Source organism: Callithrix jacchus, chromosome 21 (assembly GCF_049354715.1).
Source record: "Callithrix jacchus isolate 240 chromosome 21, calJac240_pri, whole genome shotgun sequence".
NCBI classification, from domain to species: domain Eukaryota; kingdom Metazoa; phylum Chordata; class Mammalia; order Primates; family Cebidae; genus Callithrix; species Callithrix jacchus.
The window spans coordinates 24,627,640-24,650,826 of record NC_133522.1 but is presented as its reverse complement, the minus strand read 5'-3'; the positions used below and the strand labels follow the sequence as shown (position 1 = coordinate 24,650,826).

At 39.8% G+C, this 23,187-nt stretch overlaps 1 protein-coding gene and 1 pseudogene across 2 annotated transcripts in view; one reads left to right on the top strand and one right to left on the bottom strand.

The window, feature by feature from the left end:
• LOC118149973 (uncharacterized) overlaps positions 1 to 23,187 on the bottom strand; it is an 81,522-nt gene that overhangs the window by 11,041 nt on the left and 47,294 nt on the right. The window lies entirely within an intron of this gene.
• On the top strand, positions 10,779 to 11,645 carry LOC100401219 (phosphoglycerate mutase 1-like; annotated as a pseudogene).

Genomic DNA, 23,187 nt, shown 5'->3' with positions numbered 1-23,187 from the left:
CATGTAAAGTAACCTAATAGAATTAACACCCTAAGAATTGGCCAAGCAGGGCCAGGTGCAGTGGCTCATGCCTATAATCCCAGCACTTTGGGAGGCCAAGGTGGGCAGATCACCTGAGGTCAGGAGTTTGAGAGTAGCCTGCTCAACATGGTGAAACCCCATCGCTACTAAAAGTACAAAAATTAGCCAGGCGTGGTGGTGGGTGCCTATAATCTCAGCTACTCAGGAGGCTGAAACTGGAGGATTGCTTGAACCCAGGAGGCAAAGGTTGCAGTGAGCCAAGATCTCATCATTGCACTCCGGCCTGGATGACAAGAGCAAAACTCCATCACACACACACACACACACACACACACACACACACACACACACATTGGCCAGGTAGCATTAAAAAGTATTTTTATGAAGTCAATATACAGAAAGTTTATTATTTAGCATGTTAGAATTTTTAATTGGTGAAATTCGTGGCGTTTAAGTTGTGTGATTGTTAGAAGTTAGACATCTCCATATTTGCAGGAGTTACATACAAATAAATACCTGTCTGGGCCAGTTGTTCATACTAGAGGGCAGCTTCTAGATCGAAGGCCCCAGTGGCCATGTGTTCCTCCCCTTAGCAGACAATCCTGTCATCAGATCTGACTAAAAGGGCTGCCCTTTCATCCATCAGAAACTACTTGCCTCCATTTTGCAGAAATCCTTTCATGAAGGTGGTGTTGAGAGTGAAAATATTCCAAGTCTATGCTGGCTACAAAATTGTGTTGTGCCTGCTTGCAAGCAAATATTTGTTTGCTTAGAACAATATGGTCTGAAATGACTTTTGGTTTATTAACATTAACACACCCCCAGCTTAAACATGAGATAAACTCTCTGTGGCTAAGATGAGACCCTCAAGAGAAAATTAAGCAGCCATAACAGAGAAAAGGGTTTGGACATCTACCCCTACACTGTTAACTAAGGATAGATGCTGGAGATGGATAAAGGGAATTTGCCCAGGATCTTGCCTGGGAACTCCTGCAATGGATTGGGGGCCCACATGCACACTGGGGGAATCAGGTGGAGCCACCAGGAAGTCTGCCTAATCAGGGGAAGGAGCCTGGCCTCTTCAGCTCATATATGGTGGCCTGGTATTCAGTCTGTGAGATGGGAAGCTGTTGGCAGGAACCCCTCTTTTTGCTGAGAGCTTTCTTTTAATAAATTCCACTCTGCTCACCTTTCATTGTGTCCATGTGCCTAATTTTTCCTGGTTGTGGGACAAGAACTCAGATTTTAGTCGAGAAAAGGAACAAAAAGTCCTGCACCACTACTAAAAGTCTTGTTAATGGCTATAAAGTTTTCTTTCCGCTGTTAGGCCAAAACCTCTTCTAGGAAAACATTGCTAGATTCATTTTGGGATCCCCCTACCTTGTGGGTCCTGCCAGCAGCACCAATTGTACAAGAGGCCTGCCTTACAAACATTGTTTCCTGATAAGCAGCTATAGACCCTAATTCAGTCCCAGACAGCTTTCAGAGACTCTACACAAAGATCTTTGTGTCCCATAATTCATTTTTTGAGGTTAAAAAGTCAAATTCCGTCTCACTTTAATGATAAAACACCACCATAAAGTGAACATGGAATGTATGTTACATACATGTTAACTCACTGCACATGAGCTTGACTTTTCCCATAAATGTTAATCAACACTTCGCAAGCCTGATGAATATGTATGGAAAGCTGACCCTGGAAAACTTAAATTTCACTGTTTCCTTCCTTTCTCCATAGCATGTGCTTAAACTGAAAGCACGTTTCCCTCATCTACAGATTGTTACTCAGAAAATAAAGGTTTTTGTTTGTTTGCTTTTGTTTTTGAGATGGAGTCTCACTCTATCACCCAGGTTGGAGGGCAGTGGTGCGATCTCGGCTCACTGCAACCTCTGCGCCCAGGTTCAAGCAATTCTCCTGCCTCAGTTTCCCGAGTAGCTGGGATTGCAGGCATCTGCCACCATGCCTGGCTAAGTTTTTGTATTTCTTTTAGTAGAGACAGGTTTTCACCATCTTGACCAGGCTGGTCTTGAACTTCTGACCTTGTGATCCACCTGTGTCAGGTTCCCAAAGTGCTGGGAGCACAGGCGTGAGCCACCACACCAAGAATAAAGTTTTTTCCTTTTCCTTTCTTCCATAGGTCTCATGGTTGTGTGTTAATAGCTACGACTGCCCAGTAGTAAGCTAGTGCATTGGAAATTCAATGCCAGTAACTACTAGAGAGTTCATACAAAATCATTTGACATTCATAGAACGCTTGGTTCAAATTCTCATTCCCTCTTCTTCAATACAGACCTCATAACTATCTGTTATATCTCAGTTTCCTCCTACCACATTGGCATTTGTTTTTGTGATCATGTTCATTGATTTTTACACAAGTGCAGTCTACTGTTCAGAATATCATCTACAGGTGATACAGAAATGAACCACCACTCAGATATTGAGATAAAAATTCTCATGTCACTTTGAAACTCATATTTTTTCCTTGTAAATAGACTTTATTTTTAGAGCACTTCAAGGTTCACAGCAAAATTAGGTGTAATGTCCAAGGAGGTCCCATAACCACCACACACACCTCCCCACCCACCAACACACACACACACACACACACACACACACACACACACACAGCCTTCACCACAATCAACATCCTGCCCCATAGTGGTACATATGTTAAAACTGATGAACCTACATTTACAAAGAACTGTCACTGTCAAAAGATAAAATCACCACATATTTAGTTTAAAAATTTGTGGCTTCTATTTGAGATTCTAGAATCAGGCAAGACCCCATTATTATTATGATGATGATTTTGAGATGGAGTGGCACTCCATCGCCAGGCTGCAGTGCACTGGCACGATCTCGGCTCACTGCAACCTCCGCCTCCTCATTATTATTATGATGATGATTTTGAGATGGAGTGGCACTCCATCGCCAGGCTGCAGTGCACCGGCACGATCTCGGCTCCTCCAGGACTACAGGTATGCGCCACCATGCCTGGCTAATTTTTTTTTTAGTAGAGACTGGGTTTCACCATGTTGGCCAGGAGGGTCTCAACCTCCTGACCTTGTGATCCGCCCACCTTGGCCTCCCAAAGTGCTGGAACTACAAGTGTGAGCCACTGCATTTGGCCGGCAATACCCCATTCTATTAAACAGAATGAATGTTCTGATAAGCTGAGCAGGGGAGATTGGCTTATAGACAGGAAAGTATTGAAGAAAGCAAAAACAGAGAAAAAAAGTGTATTGGTAGTTTCAAGTTACTTTCTTTATAAGGCTGAAACAGAGGGCACTCCCTTTTTACATTGACTCAGATTGCCTCGACTCTCCTGGGTTGTTTTTTTTTTAACTGGTCCATTTTAAGGTTCTGTTTGTTTGATAATGTGTAACATAAGGAACTCCATTCTAATTTAGTGTGGTCTGCTGGAGCCTGATGTGGAAAGCTAGTTCAAAACAATAGCCTCCCATAAATTTTATCACTCAATGTCTATAGTTTAAATTAGGGTTCACTCTGGGTGTTACATACTGTATGGGTTTTGACAGATATATATGATGACATGTATCCACCATGATAGTATCATATAGCATAGTTTCACTGCCCTAAAAATCCTATGTGCTCTGCTTGTTCATCCATCCCTTCCCCCAGAAGAGCACCATCAGTCTTAATGCTGCTGTTTCGGCTGGTGCAGTGGGTTGTTCAGATTCCAGCACTGGGAATCAATAAACTGGACGTCCACTCAGAAACCTAATTAGAAAGGCGGTAATTATGACAGATGGATAAATTTATATCAAAGGGAAGAAACCAGCCTAAAAAGGCTGAGAATACCCAAAATCAGAACCCCTCTTTCTATACAGGGGATTACAGTTCCTCATCAGCAATGGAACGAGCCCTGATGGAGAAGGACTGTGCTCCATTAACAGAAGTAGGCTTCAGAAGGTGGATGATAAAAAACTTCTGGGAGTTTTAAAAGAACTTGTTCTAACCCAATGTAAAGAAACTAAGAACTTTGAAAAAAGGTTTGATGAAATGCTAACAAGAATAGACAATATAGAGAGGAATATAAATGAACTAACAGAGTTGAAAAACACAACACGAGAACTTAGCGAAATATGCACAAGTTTGAATAGCCGAATTGATCATGCAGAAGAATGGATATCAGAGGTTGAAGACCAACTTAATGAAATAAAACGAGAAGACAAGAATAGAGAAAAAAGGATAAAAAGAAATGAGCAAAGTCTCCAAGAAATATGGGACTATGTGAAAAGACCTAATTTACATTTGATAGGTGTACCTGAATACGATGAAGAGAATGAATCCAAGCTGGAAAATACTCTTCAGGATATTATTCAGGAAAACTTTCCCAATCTAGCAAAGCAGGACAATATTCAACCCCTGGTAATACAGAGAACACCACAAAGATATTCCTCAAGAAGAGCAACCCCAAGGCACATAATCGTCAGATTCACCAGGGTTGAAACAAAGGAGAAAATACTAAGGGCAGCCAGAGAGAAAGGTCAGGTTATCCACAAAGGGAAGCATATTAGACTTACAGCAGATCTCTCAGCAGAAACCCTACAAGCCAGAAGAGAGTGGGGGCCAATATTCAACATCATTTAAGAAAAGAACTTTCAGCCCAGAATTTCATATCCTGCCAAACTAAGCTTCACAATTGAAGGAAAAATAAAATCTTTTATGAACTCAGAGATTTTATTACCACCAGGCCTGCTTTGCAAGAGCTTCTGAAAGAAGCATTATACATAGAAAGGAACAACCAGTATTAGCCTTTCTAAAAATATACCAAAAAGTAGAGAGCATCAACATAAAGAAGAATTTATATTAACGCATGGATAAAATAGCCAGTTAACATCAAATGGCAGTAACCCTAAATTTAAGTTGACTAAATCCCCCAATCAAAAGATACAGCCAAAACCTAATGGTATGCTGCATCCAGACCCATTTCACATCCAAAGATACACCAAGACTCAAAACTAAGGGATGGAGAAAGACTTACCAACCAAATGGAGAGCAAAAATAAATAAATAAACAAAAAGCAGGAGTTGCAATTCTCACATTTGATAAAATAGATTTCAAAGCAACAAAAATATAGTGGTAAAAGGATCAAATCAACAATAAGAGCTAACAATCCTAACACCCAGATACATAAGACCCATAAAGAGATTTAGACCCGACAAGACAGAAAATTGATGAGGACAACCAGGACTTGAACTCAGATCCAGAACAAGTAAACTTAATAAATATTTATAGAGCTCTCCATTTTAAGTACACAAAATATACATTCTCCACTTTAAATACACAAAATACTGATCGGCCATTATTAATACCCATTTTTAGAATAAAGCAATATTCCCATTCTCTCTCCTTCTTTTTCTTCCTCTTTCTTCCTCTCCTTCACTCCTTTTTTTCCTTTCTTTTCTTCTTTCCTTTTTTTAAAAAAATAAAAATCCTATGTGCTCTGCCTGTTCATCCCTTCCTTCCCCCAGTCCCAGAAACCTCCAATCTTTTTACCATCCCCATAGTTTTCCCTTTTTCAGAATGTTACATAGTTGGAATTGTACAGTCTGTGCCTTTTCAGATTAGCTTATTTCACTTAGCAGTATTCATTTCCGTTTCCTCCATGTCTTTTCATAGCTCATTTCTTTTTTCTTTTTTTTTTTTTTTGTGACAGGGTCTTCCTCTGTTGCCCAGTCTAGAGGGCAGTGCCCAATGGCCCAATCACAGCTCACTGTGCCTCCACCTCCCAAGCTCAAGAAATCCTCCCACCTTAGCCTTCAAAGTAGCTGGGACCACAGGTGCACACCACCATGCCTGGCTAATTTTCATATTTTTTGTAGAAATGGGGTTTCACCACATTGCCTAGAATGGTCTCAACCTCAAGCAATCCTCCTCCTCAGCCTCCCAAAGTGCTGGGATCACAGGCATGAGCCACTGTGCCCAGACACCTCATTTCTTTTTAGTGTTGAATAATATTCCATTGTCTGGATGTGCCAGTTTGTTCATCCATTCACCCAACTGAAAGACATTCTGGTTGCTACCAAGTTTTGACAATTATGAAGTAAAACTGCTATAAGCATCTGTGCAGGTTTTTGTGCAGACAGCAGTTTTCATCTCACGTAGGTAAACATCAAGGAATGTGATTGCTGGATCATATGGTAAGAGTATATATAGCCTTGTGAGAAACTACCAATCTGTCTTCCAAAGTTACTGTGCCATTTTGCTTTCCCACCAGCAGTAAATGAGAGTTCTTGTTGCTCCTCATTTCCATAAGCATTTGGTGTTGTCAGTGTTCTGGATTTTCATCATTCTAGCAGGCATCTAGTGGACAGGCATCATTGTTGCCTTGATTTCACTTGCCTAATGACATATGAACTGGAGCATCTCTTCATATGCTTATTTTCCATCTGTGTAACTTCTTCAGTGAGGTCTCTGTTCAAGTCTTTCCCCCCTTTTTAATTGGGATGTTTGTTAATTGTTGAGTTTTAAAAGGTTTTTGTATATTTTGGATAGCAGACCTTTATCAGATCTGTCTTTTGAAAAGAGTTTTTTCTTAATCTATGGCTTGTCTTCTCATTCTCTTAACTAGTCTTTTAATGTAATAAAACATGAATAGTTGTTTGTGCATCTGACTTACTCATTTATTTGCTCTTTCATTCATTCAACATATATTTATTGAGTGCCTGCTAAGTGCCAGGCAGAAAACAGTGATATAACCAAAATAGGCATGGGGCTTCCATTTGCGTCTGAACCACACCACTCATATTTCAAAACCTCAGACTTGTATTGATATCAACTGTGATTTGTCCTCTGAAATATTCTGGAGCCTATCCTCTCCTCTTTTTTTCTAGATTACCCTTGCTACTCTCCTTATCATCATAGATGATTGCAATGAACTCATCTGGTTCTCCCCTTTCCAATTCCTTCTCTATGTGGTGGCAGAGTTATCCTTCCAGAATTTAGATAAAATCAGATCATAAGCCTGGTTAAACACATGTATGACCTATAGCTGTAGCAGGTATCAGTTTTACCCTAAACAGTAGAATGCAAGGAAGTTCACTTCTCTTACATTCTCTGCAGCTGTTAAATTATATTCAGTCCTCTTCCACTCAGCCAGTGAGAAATTCAATTTCAGTCTTTTTATTGTGCTCCTTCCTTTTCTATAAAAGATCTCTTGAAATTTACAGGAATCTCACCCAGAATATACAGAAATAGGCCCTCTGGTCTTTGCCTACAATGCTGTCTACTGTTCTTCACCCTGACTCTATCCACGAGTTGCTACGAAGAAAGATAACGCCAACCTTATTTCTTTAAAGTATTTGGTTTCTGCCCAACAGTACAAAATACCCTGAGACAGGGAAAAACAAAAGTTAGGTACCTTCTTTGGTGGGGGGAAAGTAAAGATATGTAAAACAAGAAAAGCAAAAGCACAAATTAATATTTAAAAATTTTCTGCCTTGTGGAATGAGTCCAAACTCATGGCTTTAAGACATATCTATACATCCCAATTTCACCTCCATCCCATGGTGTTGTGGAGCCAGTTTATATCAGTTCATGAGAGTCAAGTGTTAAATTTTCAGAAATTTTGCAGCCAATGGGTAAATGTGGCTATTATCAAAAATTAAATTATATAGCCCCTACTTCCTCCCTCCCTTTCATCTCCCTAGAGAGGTCTCCCATTACTGTCTGAGATCCCAAAGGGCAGCACACTTCCTTGCATTACAACAAATCTGACATCGTTTCTAATGGTTGCTTTCACTAAAATATCCCTGAGACTATGAGCTTGTAGGTAAGACTTGTCATTCATGTTTGTTTCCTTGCTAGCAGAGGGCCTGGCCCTTGGTAGGAATTCTACGATTGAGTGAATGACTTAAAACCTCGTTCCCTCCTGATATCTTGAGATCACCCCTCTACCCAGCAGCACTCAGTTTCCCAGGCATTATATTCCTAAGAGCCTGAGTCCTTCATTCTTTAATCAGTTACCACAGAGGAAAAGCTTTGTATGCCTCCCAAAGACATATAACTTATATTCTCCAAGGCCCTTCCTCCAGGAGGGGATTAAAATGAAGTCAAATACAAGAAGTTAAGAAACAAAGAATCTTTATAAATTCCCTCAGGCAAGGAAATCTAATTAGAAGTCTTGACATCCTATGTGTAATATCCTGTGGTACTTGAGCCTTAAATGGAATGTCCATGCAGGCTTGTTGGTAAACAAGTGCCAGATGCTCTTCAGCCCACCTGACATTCTGGAAGCAGAGGATGGATATGAGAATGGCTGATGTGTATCATCGTTAGTAGGCTGACAGACAAAGTGGTAAGAAGCATTGCTCATTGCATAGATATACCTTGTATGTTTATTGTTGATGTTTTTACTTGTTTTTGAGACAGTTTCACTCTTGTTGCCCAGGCTGGCATGATCTTGGATCACTGTAACCTCTGCCTCCCAGGTTCAAGTGATTCTTCTGTCTCGGCCTCCCAAGTAGCTGGGATTACAGGCATGCACCACCACCCCTGGCTAATTTTTTTGTAGTTTTAGTAGAGATGGGGCTTTACCATGTTACTCAGGCTGGTCTCAAACTCCTGATCTCAGGGATCCACCCACCTTGGCCTCCTGTATGAGCCACTACACCTGGCTGATATACCTTTTAGAAACCCTTCCTGCCTGCCTGCCCTCCCTCCCTCCCTCCCTCCCTCCCTTCCTTCCTTCCTCATGAGTCTTGCTCTGTCACCAGGCTAGAGTGCAATGGCAGGATCTCGGGCTCACTGCAACCTCTGCCAACAGGGTTCAAACAATTATCCTGCCTTAGCCTCCCAAGTAGCTGTGACTACAGGTGTGCACCACCACACCCAGTTAATTTTTGTATTTTTATTAGAGACAGGGTTTCACCATGTTGGCCAGGATGGTCTCGATCTCTTGACCTTGTGATCCGCCTGCCTTAGCCTCCCAAAGTGTTGGGATTACAGGTGTGAGCCACCAGGCCTGGCTAGAAACATTTTTTTCTATCTTCCCAAACATCCTGTAAGATTCATGACAGAAATGTCCCAAAGACTAAAGAAAAACAAAGATTAAACACCATTGCTTTTGATTTTAGACAATGCAACCCCAAGTACAGAACTGTTTGACCTAATTTCTAATTCTTCAGGCAGTTTTGGAGAAATAGTCATTGCTTTTCCCTAGTCTTCCCAGAACAACAACCAAACATCCCTGAGGACACCAAATGACACCACCACCCCACCGCCAAGCTGGCACCGGCAAAGACGTAGGCTATTTGCAGAGAGCATGCCGCCTCTGCTGTGAGTGGGCAGTAAACTACCAGGGAGATGTGTGCTGCCTGCCTGGAGACAGGGTTGCTAGGTTGCCTCTGAGTAGTGAGACCAAGAGGTGTACATTTTCCCCCCCACGCTTCTTATTTTACACAGTGACAGTTGTAGCCTGGAAACAAAACCGAAGAATAGTGTCTGCAGTATTGGTAATGATGGCCAGCCAAGTGCCCTGTGGGGCAGAAGCAGTGGGGTTAAAGCTTGTATCAGGAACAGGAGAAAAAAAAAATGTGATTTGGTGTCACCATAATTACTTAAGCAGCCTGGGTGAGAACTAATTATGAGTTAATCTGGCTCCAGAGAACCCCACCTCTTCCCTTTTCTAGAGTAGTACTAAAATATCAACATTGCATCACCAGGAATCATTCCCACTGGAGGCCTTTCTTAAAAAAAAAAAGCAGCATGCTCTTTCCCTCTGAAAGCCACTGGAATCTGTATAGACCCAGGAATGTACATCTTCCCAAGACAAATAAAACACCTCTGACACACACTTATCACTTGAAAACTGAGAGTGTTTGCCCATAATTATATCATAGAGAGACTGTCATTTTTAAATCTGAGGAGTGATGAAATGCAGAGCAGGAAATGAAGAATAAATCATGAGCTTTCTGCCATTATTAGACTCAGGAGGGGTTCTGAATTTCAGAACCAGGGCTGTTCATTGATAATATCTTGACCCTTCCAGGTTCTCACCAGTATCCAATGGCCCTAAGGAGACAAGTATATTTATTTGGAAAACTAGTCACCTAATTCTCAAAAGGACAGAGCTAACATTACACATCTCAGCATCCAAGTCCTTATGTGGACTTGGGTCCCATCTAGGTTAGTAGTTCACATTACAGCTCTAGATGAAAATTAATTAATGCTGCTAGAATATGCTTGTAGAGTAAGCTTATTTGTAATATGCAGACTTTATGTGAGTTCTAAGAATGAAAGAAGCTGGTATACTACAAGTGTAGAAAAAGCATGAATTCATATGCTGGATTCAATCTGGCTTCAAATCCTGACTGATGCTTATTAGCTGTATGGAATTTACTGGCCTTCTCTGACTCTTAGATTCAGCTGGGAAATGAAGTACAAATATCATTCCCCTTGAAGGATTTATGTAAGAATGAGAAATAATACATGAAGTGCTTACACAACACTTGGGACAGAGAATATACAAGATGAATGGTAACACACAGGATAGTCGTGTCTCTCACTATGACAGTGTTGGGGGTCAGAAAACGATACTCCAAAGACTGGTGCTTTGAAATGCTCAGAGGACTCAGAAGCTGCCTCAGAATCAAGGTCCTTCTAACCTTGTCTTGTTCCTCCACCCCAAGAACAGGGAGTGATTTTTTCTGGAATGTCCTTATCTGATCAAGAAAGTTTCTTTTTAAAAGAAATGTAATTGTCCACTCCAGAATCTGTGAACCCCAGTCGGTGCCGCATCCACATCCTGCGGCCATGGCCACCTACAAACTGGTACTGATCCGGCACAGCGAGAGCGTGTGGAACTTGGAGAACTGCTTCAGCGGCTGGTACGATGCTGATCTGAGCCCGGTGGGCATCGAGGAGGCGAAGCGTGGCGGGCAGGTGCTGCAAGATGCTGGTTATGAGTTTGACATCTGCTTCACCTCAGTGCAGAAGAGAGTGATGCGGACCCTCTGGACAGTGCTAGATGCCATTGATCAGATGTGGCTGCCAGTAGTGAGGACTTGGTGCCTCAATGAGCGGCACTATGGGGGTCTAACGGGTCTCAATAAAGCAGAAACTGCTGCAAAGCGTGGTGAAGCCCAGGTGAAGATATGGAGGCACTCCTATGATGTCCTACCACCTCTGATGGAGCCCGACCATCCTTTCTACAGCAACATCAGCAAGGATTGCAGGTATGCAGACCTCATAGAATATCAGTTACCCTCCTATTAGAGTTTGAAGGATACCATTGCTAGACCTCTGCCCTTCTGGAATGAAGAAATAGTTCCCCAGATCAAGAAGGGGAAACGGGTACTGATTGCCCATGGCAACAGTCTCCAGGGCATTGTCAAGCATCTGGAGGGTCTCTCTGAAGAGGCTATCATGGAACTGAACTTGCCAACTGGTATTCCATTGCCTATGAATTGGACAAGAATTTGAAACCCATCAAGCCCATGCAGTTCCTGGGGGATGAAGAGACCATGCGTAAACCCATGGAAGCTGTGGCTACCCAGGGGAAGGCCAAGAAGTGAAGACCAGCAGGCAGGCTGCTGTCCCCAGGAGCACCCTCCCTGCCTGTTGCATCCCTCTACCCCTCCCTCCTGCACATGTCACACTGACCACATCTGTAGATATCTTGAATTGTAGCTGCAGATGGGGAGTGGTGGCTCCCATTTTCATTTTAGCCATTTTGTCTCCTGTACCCACTCCCTTCATACATTCTAATCAGAATTGCACTTCTAGGGCACAGGTTCTCAGTCCAAGCTGTAGAAAGGCTCCCCTTATCCAAGAGAGTTGAAAGCTAGTGACCGGTTTTTGCAAGTGCTTTGTTTACTAAGGACTTGAAGGGAGGAACATGCTAAGCCATGACCAATGAAGAGAAGCAAGAGAGCCTGTCTACCCCCAGGAGCCAGTCCTCTGCTCGTCTGCAGTCAGGCCACTGCCTGGGGGCTCTAGTCATTCCAGTGGCAGATGAATGTAACCTGCATGGTGATGTGACAACTGTTTCCTCCCTGACCCCAGAGAAGCTGGCTCTAGAAGGTTGGGATGAATCCTGAATTTAGTTTAGGTGTTACATTTACTTTTATATAAAACAAGAAAGTATAGTATATATAAATAGTACAAAACAATAACCCTTTTGGGGTTTCTTGTGGCGGTTGAAATAGTACAGCATATTGTTATCAGAAAATAAACCATTCCTCATACCAATATGGGATCAGCTCCTTGACCTCTGAGGGGCAGGAGTGCTTCCTGCTGTGTGTTTCCGAATCCCTCCCCACCTTGTTTTGTGGCAGTGAAATGCCTCTTGGTCCTGTCCAAGTGTCTTGCTGATTTCTGAATCATGTTCTAGCTGCTTGGCTCTGCCACATGGGTCCAGTGTTCCTTTGAGCATAACTGTACTAAATCCTTTTTCCAGATCAATATAATAAAGGAGTGATGTGCAATTAAAAAAAAAAAGAAATGTAATTGTCTCAAACCCCTTCCTTGAGATCTCATCAAGTAACTAGGAGAGATCAACCACCAGAGAAAAGAGACTGGGAGTCATCACCACGTCCTGAACAGACTTTTCATCTATCTTCAAGTAGAGCTCCAAATGATTACCTAGGGGACTTTGCTTCATAATAAGTCAACCTTTATTTCTGTGCAGCCCCACCTCTCACCTTCCCACAATGTTTGCCTCCCATCTTCTGGGTCCATTCATTCTCTCTAATGATTTGCTGCCCCTCAAAAGAATTTTCCACATTCCTCATCTCTCCCCTTCCCTGTGAAAAAGCATATGTGAGTTTCTATACCACACTGGGTTATTGGATAATCATTCTCCAGCAATTCTCCCATCCTGTGCACATCAAATAAATTCTGTATGCCTTTTCTTTTATTAATGTGCCTTTTGTCTGTTGATTTTCAGTGAGCAAAGGGAAAATTTTCTCCCTGCAAGAGTCTTATTATCTGAGTGCCTCTGCAAGCAGCATGTGGGGGTTACAAAGACATACAATGCTTGACTTTTGTCGTCTGAACCATCACCGTTTAGCTAGATGGAGGCGGGAAGGAAGGAGTGGGGAGAGTGGGACTACCTGAAGCAAGTAGCAACAAAACGACACTATATAATTAGATAGAAAATGTGCGGTACAAATTGTGGGTGGGGTAGAGATTCAGGGAAAAAGAAGAACAATGAAGGTGCAGCAATAGCTTCAACCACTCAACAGGAAAAACAAACACGAGTGTGATTTGCCAACTGGCAAGATTTACACAGAAGTCATACTGTAGAACTAACAACAAAAAAAGAGGCCAATGCCCTTTTTTGACTCATTTGAGTACCCAGAGGGCATGCAAGCAAAAACAGCTATTTCTGGTTATTTGTTTCCAAGGTAGCATTCTTGAAGATGGGTGGACTTTGAAGGTTCTAAGCCTGGGCCTTGACTGGGTTCACCTGTGGTGTTTAAGAGATAAGCCACCATCTTTATTTTGCAAGAAAATTCAGTTTACAGTTAGAACAAGGAGCAGAAATAAATCATACCATTCCATAAAAAGTACAAGCTGAAATATAAGTTTCAAAATGTACTGCCTTATAAGGTTCCTATGACTCTGCTTATTTCCCTTGTCAGATAGTCCCTTAAATATAATGGGCTTATGCCCAATCCCATGAACATAGAGGTGCAATCAATGACACTTTTATAGTTAATCAGAATGTGTAGGCCCAGGAAAATATATAACTGTAGTCATTATTGACCACCCCCATAGTGGGAGAAGAGAAAAGAAAACAGTAACAATGATTATGTATTTAAGTCACACTCATGCTTTATACCATAAGTATTTCAATGTAAGAGGACATTTTCCCTGAACATATTTTCATACAAATAAAATGAATTCCTTTATATTGGAGCCTTTATAAAATGAATCCAGTTACAGGAGTCCTATTCAATTATTTTGAATAGCTAATGATATATGTCTGAATATAAGTATAGCTTTCCCCACTTTTTTTCTTAGAGATACAAGAATTCACCTTGTATTTGAATATATACAAAATCTTTCCTGTTATGGGAGGCCTATCCAATTATTTTGAAAAGCTCATTGTGAGAAGACACGATGTTTGGATTCAGCCTCAATCAGTGCAAGTTTAATATGCTTATGGGGTCAACTGATGGCGTTGGTAAAAAAAGAAGGCAAAAATATTTTACGCAGATTTGTAATGATTCCTGGAGGTATGAATTCTAAATTTTAACAGTTGGGTAACATTGTAAATATTCCATTTAAAGAACAACTTAAAAAGCAGTAGAGTAAGTGATTATATTGGAAAGAATATAAATATAAATTCGCATATGAAATAAACCAACACTGGAGTCAAGATGGCTAAATGAACATACTCATTTGTATTTTGAACCCCCACTAAAACATGGTAAAGACTTTTTTTCCAGAACATAAATTATATGGACCAAGAATAAGGGAAGAGACAGCAGCACCAAAACTTGGAAGTCGGGGCCAGGTGTGGTGGCTCATGCCTGTAACCCAGGCAATTTGGGAGGCTGAGGCAGGATTGCTTGAGCTCGGGAGTTCAAGACCAGCCTGGGCAACATAGTGAGACCCTCGTCTCTACAAAAGAAAAAATAAAAATAAATTAGCCAGGCATAGTGGCTCACGCCTAAAGTCCCAGACACTCAGGAGGCTGAGGCAGGAGGATTGCTTGAACTTGAGAGTTCAAGGTTGAAGTGAGTGTGATCCAAGCCACCACACTAAGACATAGCAAGACCCTGTCTTAAAAAAAGGAAAAAATAAATGAAAAAGGAAGTTGGAAAGGACATAAATGAAAGATAACTGATGTAGCATACAGTAAAAGTGCTGGGACCCAAGATGGTGGGAGAAAAGCTGAGAAGCCACTGATTACAACATGAGTCTTGGGAGCTGGTAGTGCTGGGTAACTCAGGAAGTAAAACTGAAAGTAGAGTATAAAACAAACAGTTAGACCTTCGAGTCCCCTATCTACTTTCAAGAAAAGCCTGGAAATTTATTTTCTGGGGCAAACCTAACACAGAGGGTGCTGGACGAAGTGAGACGTGCAATACTGAACAGAAAATTAGGATTAGGTAGGCATTGACATATTAAAAACTAAAATTCGTTCATGCTAACAATCAGGCCTAAATGTTCCAATAAGAAGTTAAAAACTCTTTCTCTAATGAATCCACCAAACTGACTATAGAAAAAATTCAAAGATAGCCCAGATCTGTGTTGTCCAATAAAGTAGGAAGTAGCACTTGTGGCAGTTTTTTTCTAAAACTTAAATTAATAAAATTAAGTAAAATTAAAACAGCCACACTAGTCACATTTCAAGTGATCAGTAGGCACATGTGGCTAGTAGCTATAGTACTGGACAGTACAAATATAGAACATGTCCAACATCACATAAAGTTACATTGCTAGAGTAGGTAGCCAGGCAGACATGAGCAGGGCAGGACAGGGTTGTCCCCTCTACCCCCAGGAATGTCAGACATCCATCAGGTGATGGTCAGGCAGCCATTAAAACTGTGGCTCTAAAATAATAATCGGTTGCAGCTGGTGCCAAGGAAAGGCAGACTCTATTTTAATAGTCAGAAAATAGCTGAAGCTGTTTATCAGCAGCTTCCCAATAAGATCTCAGGAGTTGGGCGAATGAGCTCAAGCATGTGCACCGAGGCAAAATGGCAGGACTTAACCGATATATGACTTTCCTTTAAGAACCCTTGATGGGTAAGGGAAAAACACCTCAAGTGAACATGTGTACAACTTCAGCAAACTCTTGTGCGTGCAGCCCAGTCCAACTGCTGGCCAGCCACTGCATATGCGAACAGCCCACTCCAAATGAAGAGTTAGAAGAAATGAAATGTGACCCCAGAATCATGGCAATGTATAAAACCCCAAGTCAAGGGTCAGACAGGGCACTTGAAGCTCTCAAGTTGCCCACTTGGTCCTCTTTCAAGTGTATTTTACTTCCTTTCATTTCTGCTCTGAAACTGTTTAATAAACTTTCACTCCTGCTCTAAAACTTGCCTCAGCCTCTCACTCTATCTTGTGCCCCTTAGCCAAATTATTTCACTGGAGGAGGCAAGAATCAAGTTGCTACAGACCTTACAGATTTGCCAGTGCTAACAATATTTCATGGCACTGATCTACACAAATATCCCCACAACAAAGTTCTCAATCTCCATTTATACACTCTAAGTGAACCATATTCTTAAATATATGTAAACAATAAAGGATCACCAGATACTTAAGACATCTCATACAAAAAATAAAAAACAAAGTTTAAGCAAACCAAAAGAACCAGAGATGACACAAAGGGAAGAAAATGTAATCTCATTGCTGGCGCGGTGGCTCACACCTCTAATCCCAGCACTTTGGGAGGCCGAGGCCGGCAGATCACAAGGTCAGGAGATCAAGACCATCCTGGCCAACATGGTGAAACTCTGTCTCTACTAAAATACAAAAATTAGCTGGACATGGTGGTGCGTTCCTGTAGTCCTAGTTTTTTGGGAGGCTGAGGCAGGGGAATTGCTTGAACCCAGGAGGCAGAGGTTGCAGTGAGCCAAGATCATGCCATTGCACTCTAGTCTGGCACCTAGAGACAGAGCGAGACTCTGTCTCACACACAAAAAAAATAATAACAAAAGAAAATGTATTGTCATTAATATCCTAAGGGAGGTATGAGAAGATATTGTTTCCATGAAACAAGTATATCCTACCATAAGAAAAGGAATATCCAAGAAATAAAAATGTAAAAGAGTAGATTATTTAAAAATATAATGGTGAGACTAGGATGTGCTGAGTGAAAAGAAAAATATATGGGATAGCATAAATGAAAAACTCAATAGGAGTTTCACAAAACAAAATTGCAGAAATCTTCCAGAAAGCAGAACCAAAAATAAAAAATAAAAAAGAGAAGAAAAAAATCCAAAACTTAGAGGACAAGTTCTAAGTTCAATATTCAAATAAGAGCTCTTAAGAAATAGAACAGAGAAAATAAGGCTGAGGAAATTATTTAAGAAGTATTTCAAGTGAATTTCTCAGAACAGAATGACCTAAGTATTCAGATTGAAAGAGAATTCACAGTGCCCAGATGATGGCTAAAAGTAAACCATGGCAAAATCACATTATCACAAAGTCTTAAAACACTGGGGACAAAGGCAAGCTTCCAAAGATGAGGGGAAATGGTCACCTAAAAAGACCAAGAATCTGAATAGCTTTAGATTTTTCAGCAGCACACTGGAAGTTAGAAAAGCAACATCTTAAAAATTCTGAAGGAAAACATTTCTCAATATAGACATCTATATCTAGCTAAGCCATCAACTAAGTGTGAGAGAAAAATAAGAATGTTTTCAGACATTTTGGGTATCAAGAATTTTACATCACCTGTACCCTCCCTAAGATAACCACTTGGAGAATGTGCTTCAGTAAAGTCAGTGGGTAAACCAGGAGAAAGAAAGACATGAAACCCTGGAGACCGGGAAGAGAGGTGAATGAAATGGCAGGAGTAGGGCCATAGTCAATTCCATAAATACAACTGTGTGACCAGCTCTGAGATCAGCCTTTCCAAATTAAAACAAATTATCATTTTCAGGAAGGAGTGCATCAGGAGTATGCAACACCAGAAGAGATTTAGGCAGTTGGCAGAAAGTATGATTTAGTATTACATAGAAAACTAATAAAAAAAATTTAAGGACAGATATTTAATCCAGACAGCTATTTAATTCTAGATCCTTGAGGAATCGCCACACTGTCTTTAAATGGGAAGAATAATCATACTTGTATAAATCATTGCATTCTACAAGGCATAGTTGTGAATAGTATTTGCATCATCATCATAATGCAATAATTTGTCATAACTTAAATGGTGATATAACTACACTAGAAAGATGGGGAACAAAGAAGAATTCATGTGAAGGAGTGGGGATGGAGTATAGACATGAGAAATAAAGAAGAATCATCATTTTTTAAAATAGGAAACTATACCTTAATGAGGATTTTAAAATTTAAAAAAAACAGAATGGGATGTAAATATTAATAGATGATGGCTGATAAAAAACAAGAATATAAATATTAGCACATTATTTGGAAACATCAAGGTCATATACCTAAGAAAGAAACAACACAGATTAAAAAAAACACAGTTGAAAGTGGTTGTTCCTGGGTAGAAAGAAATGGATTACAGAAGCTAAGGGGTATTTGGAGTATTCTGTTGAATTATTTTATTTTTAAACTTTGTGCACCTATAACTTTGACTTAAAAAAAAATTAAGGGATGGGTCTTCATTAAACAGTATAATTCATGTTCATACAAAAAATGCTGGGAACATTTGTTTCCTTTACCTCACATGCAGTCAGCATTGCCTCCAGATCATTCTTTTTCCAAATAGAGTAGGGCCAGTCAATCTATACTGAAGTAGTTATTAAACTAAAAGAAATGAATATGTCTACAAAGTATAATTTAGTGCTTTATTTTGCTAAAATGGATATATATTTGATAAAATTGAGCTTAAGAAGTTTAGCCAGTTTTTCTCATTTGTTTTACTTTATCAATGTCTATCTGGGGTTTGTTTTGTTTGTTTGTTTTGTTTTTTTAATTGTTTTTATTCTAATGTAAGTTCTGGGATACATGTGCAGAATGTGCAGATTTGTTACATAGGTATATATGCGCCATGGTAGTTTGCTGCACCCATCAACCTGTCATCTACATTAGGTATTTCTCCTAATGCTATCCCTCCCCTTCCCCTCCAGCCCTGACAGGACCCAGTGTGTGATGTTCCCCTCCCTGTGTCCATATGTTCTCATTGTTCAACTCCCATTTACGAGTAAGAACATGCAGTGTTTAGTTTTCTGTTCCTGTGTTAGTTTGCTGAGAATAATGGTTTCCAGCCTCAACCATGTCCCTGCAAAGGACATGAACTCATCCTTTTTATGGCTGCATAGTATTCTATAGTATATATGTGCCACGTTTTCTTTATCCACTCTATCATTGATGGGCATTTGGATTGGTTCCAAGTCTTTCCTATTGTGAACAGTGCTGCAATAAACATATGTGTGCAAGTGTCTTTATAGTAGAATGATTTATAATCCTTTTGGGTTAGGGTTAGGGTTAGGGTTAGGGTTAGGGGGTCAAATGGTATTTCTGGTTCTAGATCCTTGAGGAATTGCCACACTGTCTTCCACAATGGTTGAACTAATTGACACTCCCACCAACAGTCTGGTTTTTAAGGGGCTTAGCTTGTCTTCTACATGGAAGGTTTTGTTTAGTTTTTAAGCAAAGTTTTTCCATTTTTAACTTGTTGTCTATTTTTCTCTCAAGAATAACTGGAGAAATACTGGCCATTGATTTTGATGTACAATACAGGTGTGGTTTTTTTTTGGTGTGTTGGTTCCTGTGCCCTCTCTGTTAACTGTTTGACTATTGGAACAGTATTTCTTCAATAATTCAATGTTATTTTAAGATATACATATTAGTATACACTTAGACTTGAAATAAAATCTGTCTCTTAGCTTATCCTTGCAGTAGAAAAAAAATTGAAGAGAAAAAAGATGAAGAAAATCTAAACCTGCTGTCCAAATGTTGTGTGTTGGAGAAGATTTTCTTCCTCTTTTCTGACAATTTTTTCTTTCTTTCTTTTTTTTTTAGAGACAGGATTTCACCATGTTGGCCAGGCTAGTCTCGAACTCCTGGCCTCAAGTGATCCACCTTCCTCGGTCTCCCAAAGTGCTGGGATTACAGGTGAGAGCCACAGCACCTGGCCCTCTCTTTTTTTATGAGAAGATTTTCTAATGATAGCATTACAGACAAATTCCTTTTACGTTTAGTGTTGCTATCTTCTCTCCTAAAGTTCTCATAGGTTTTCTGTCCTACATCATGATTTCTGCCTCCAAATTCTTCCATTCAATTTCCCTTGATTCACCTGCCTGTATTTCTTGCTTAGAGATATGAACCTAGAACTTCTGGATAGCTCTATAATTATAATATGAAATTATTGAAAACTAGAAGTATGTCTTGTGCTTTAAAAACCTAGTACTTGATTCCATTTTTGCAACAGTATGAACACATACAATGTAAATATTTCCTAGTAAGAATTTATTGAACATCTACCATTATGGTGGTGACACAGTCACCCTACACAGGTCATCTGATTTAACGCTAAAAACAACTCTGCAAGGTGAGTACAATAATCACCATTTTGCAAATGAACAAATGGTGAGGGAGAGAGAAAGCAGTGAAAATTTCACCTTAGCTCTGAGTAAAAGAAGTATCACAAATTTTGTTTAAATCAAATTGAGCTGCTTAGAGCAGCAGTCAGCAAGTAGGAAATAACATTTCCATCATTTCTGGACTTCTTTCCTCCAATCCCACTTCCAGGTGACACAGAAGTCAGGAGTGGGGATGTCTTCTTAGGTCCTCAATTTTGAAAGAAAGGGGTATGGCCTCCACTGGTCCTCACTGATATGTTTATTGTCCAGGGTCTTATGATGTAGTCCCTGAGGGAAGTGGTACTCACTGATAATCTTGGACAAAGGTCTCTGACTTCTCTGTCAAGGCAGTTCCTGAGACCAGGGCTCCTAGAGGTCTTCCCTAGTGTCCTGAGGCAATCCACCCAACTAGGAGTTAACAAGCAGGACCTGGGCTACCCTCTTTGCAAACCACCCAAACTCCTTTCCTTCTTGTCTGGAGGAATTGCTAGCTGAAGTCAATTCTACCTCCTGCTCCTAGCACCCCCAAGAAGACCTCATCTTTCTTTTCCTCCACTCTAGGTGATATGGCATAATCCCCACAATAGGTCTAATCATCCAAAGCAAACAAAACAAAAATGGAATGAAGCTGTCCTTGGACAACATCTGCTTTCCATTTGGCATCCAAAGTCCCTAGGGCAAAGGAACACAATGGCTTCGCTAGTTTCTTGGAATGGGAAGGGGGAAAATACCTTTGAGCAGTGAAAACAAAACACAAATCTGTGGAAGAAAACAAAAGTTTTATAAATTCATATGTTTTGTGGGAGCAGGGAATGGGGAGTTGGTAGTCAAAGGACACAAATGTATGATTAGGAGGAAGAAGTGCTGAGATCTATCACACAGCAAAGTAACTATAGTCAATATTGTATAGTATATTCCAAAATAACTTAGAGCAAATTTCAAATGTCTCATCACACACAAAAAAATTATAAGTAAGTGAGGTGACAGATAATTAGCTAGATTTAGTCACTTCACATTGTATACATACATAAAACATAACATGGTGCCCCATGAATGTATACAATTATGATTTGTCAATTAAAAAATAAATATATACATATATTTATATACTCCAATATAAATACACGTATACATATGTCATATAAACATAAAGAAGCCATTATGTATATAATTACATTTATATTATAACATATGCAGGTGAATGAATGCCTGTGAGAAAAGGATATTTTCACTGTAGAAAAAAGTTAACTTTCAATAAAAGAAACTGTCTCATCCTCTGGTCTTGTGCTATTGCCTTTGAACCACATTCCAAAGCCAGGGAAAAAACATGTTTATAAAACTGCAAAGGTCAAGGCCAGTAATGGAAATTGATTTTACAAGCTCAGCAGAGTGTTTTTTAAAACCATGGAACAGTATAAGGGAAAAGAAATCTATTTAATTACTCGACAATCTTTTGTAGTCCATTAAAAAGGCTCCACAATTGTCTACCTCCCCTGAACCAACTTAACATAAATCCCTCCCATTAAAGAAGCACTTCTTAGAAATTGCACAGAATGTGCCCTTCTGAAGAGGTGAAAACTCCAGAGGATGAACTCAAACTGAGAATAATGATTCCTACATGAAGAAAAGCTCCTTTCTTTAAACGTTTTTAATGAGGCAGAAATTTTCACTTGAAGCTCCTGCCTGTTACCTGAGTAGCTGGTGTCTTTGAACTTGTATTTTTCTCCCTTCACTTTCTGTGTGATGAGATAATGGGCAAGAAATCAATAGCCTCTGCTTCAGGAGCAATTATGGTGCATTTTTGACTTGGTTCTTTTCGAATTTCAGTCGACCACGTTCAACACTAAAAACTGTCTCTACACTTCAAAGCAAATTTGTGATAATTCAAAATATGATTTTCTTATCATTAACAACTGCTTTTAAAATTCTTACTGTTTTAGATTGGAAGTAAAGAAGAAGAAAACAGTATGAAAATTAGATGTAAGTATAAAACCATCAGATTTCATGAAAAGAGAAAACATTAAAAAGAAAATGAGATTTAAGGACCTGCATATGTGAATGACTACTTGATTACACAAGCAAGTATGCTTACCCTGTGATAGGCAGGACTCAAATGAGCCTCCTGGGACAATTGTTCTATGGCTATGTTATGTCAGACTTTTTCTAAAGATCACTATGTTCATTAGATCATCAATTCAATTAATTCTGTTTAATTAAAAGTTACTGAATAAGAGCACAGTCAAGCACTATTGTTTGGCATTTAAATAGTCTGTCCATATCAACCATAATTAATTACTATTAACTATACAGTATCTATTCTAGAACAGTAACTTGGAAACCAAGATAAATAGTTTGTGCTACCACTATATACATTTGAAATAAATAATACTTTAAATTAATTTATGACTCAAATTAACTTATAATTCTTCCTACACTAACAAGATTTCACTATATTAACAACTGTTATATCAAGGTAGATATTCACTTAATGCTACTTCTACCTTCTTTTGCTTTCCAGAGGGTCTCACTTTGTTGCCTGGGCTGGAGTGCAGTGGCTATTCATGAATCATTCCCACTACGGCTTTGAGCTCCTGGGCTCAAGTGATACTTCCACCTCAGCCTCTTGAGTACCTGTGAGTACAGGAGTACTCTAAGCCCCTCACGCTACCTTCCTGTCTTAACTGAAATTTAGCTTTCTCCTGATTTCTTCCCTTGAAGCCATTTCAGTGACAGCCACTTCCTTTTACCAGTCTTAAACCTGCGCGAGAGTCCCCATTTTCTTCTTCTAGAGTACAACTTTCAGTATTTTCTTAAAAATAAATAAATAAATCCTCTCAATAATTTGTACTAATCTTTTGAAATTCACACTATTTGTTTACACTAACTAGATTTACCTCAGCCAATTATCCATGTCATTCGAAATAGTTTTGAATTCCTAGGTCAGCTTTCTTCTTCAATATG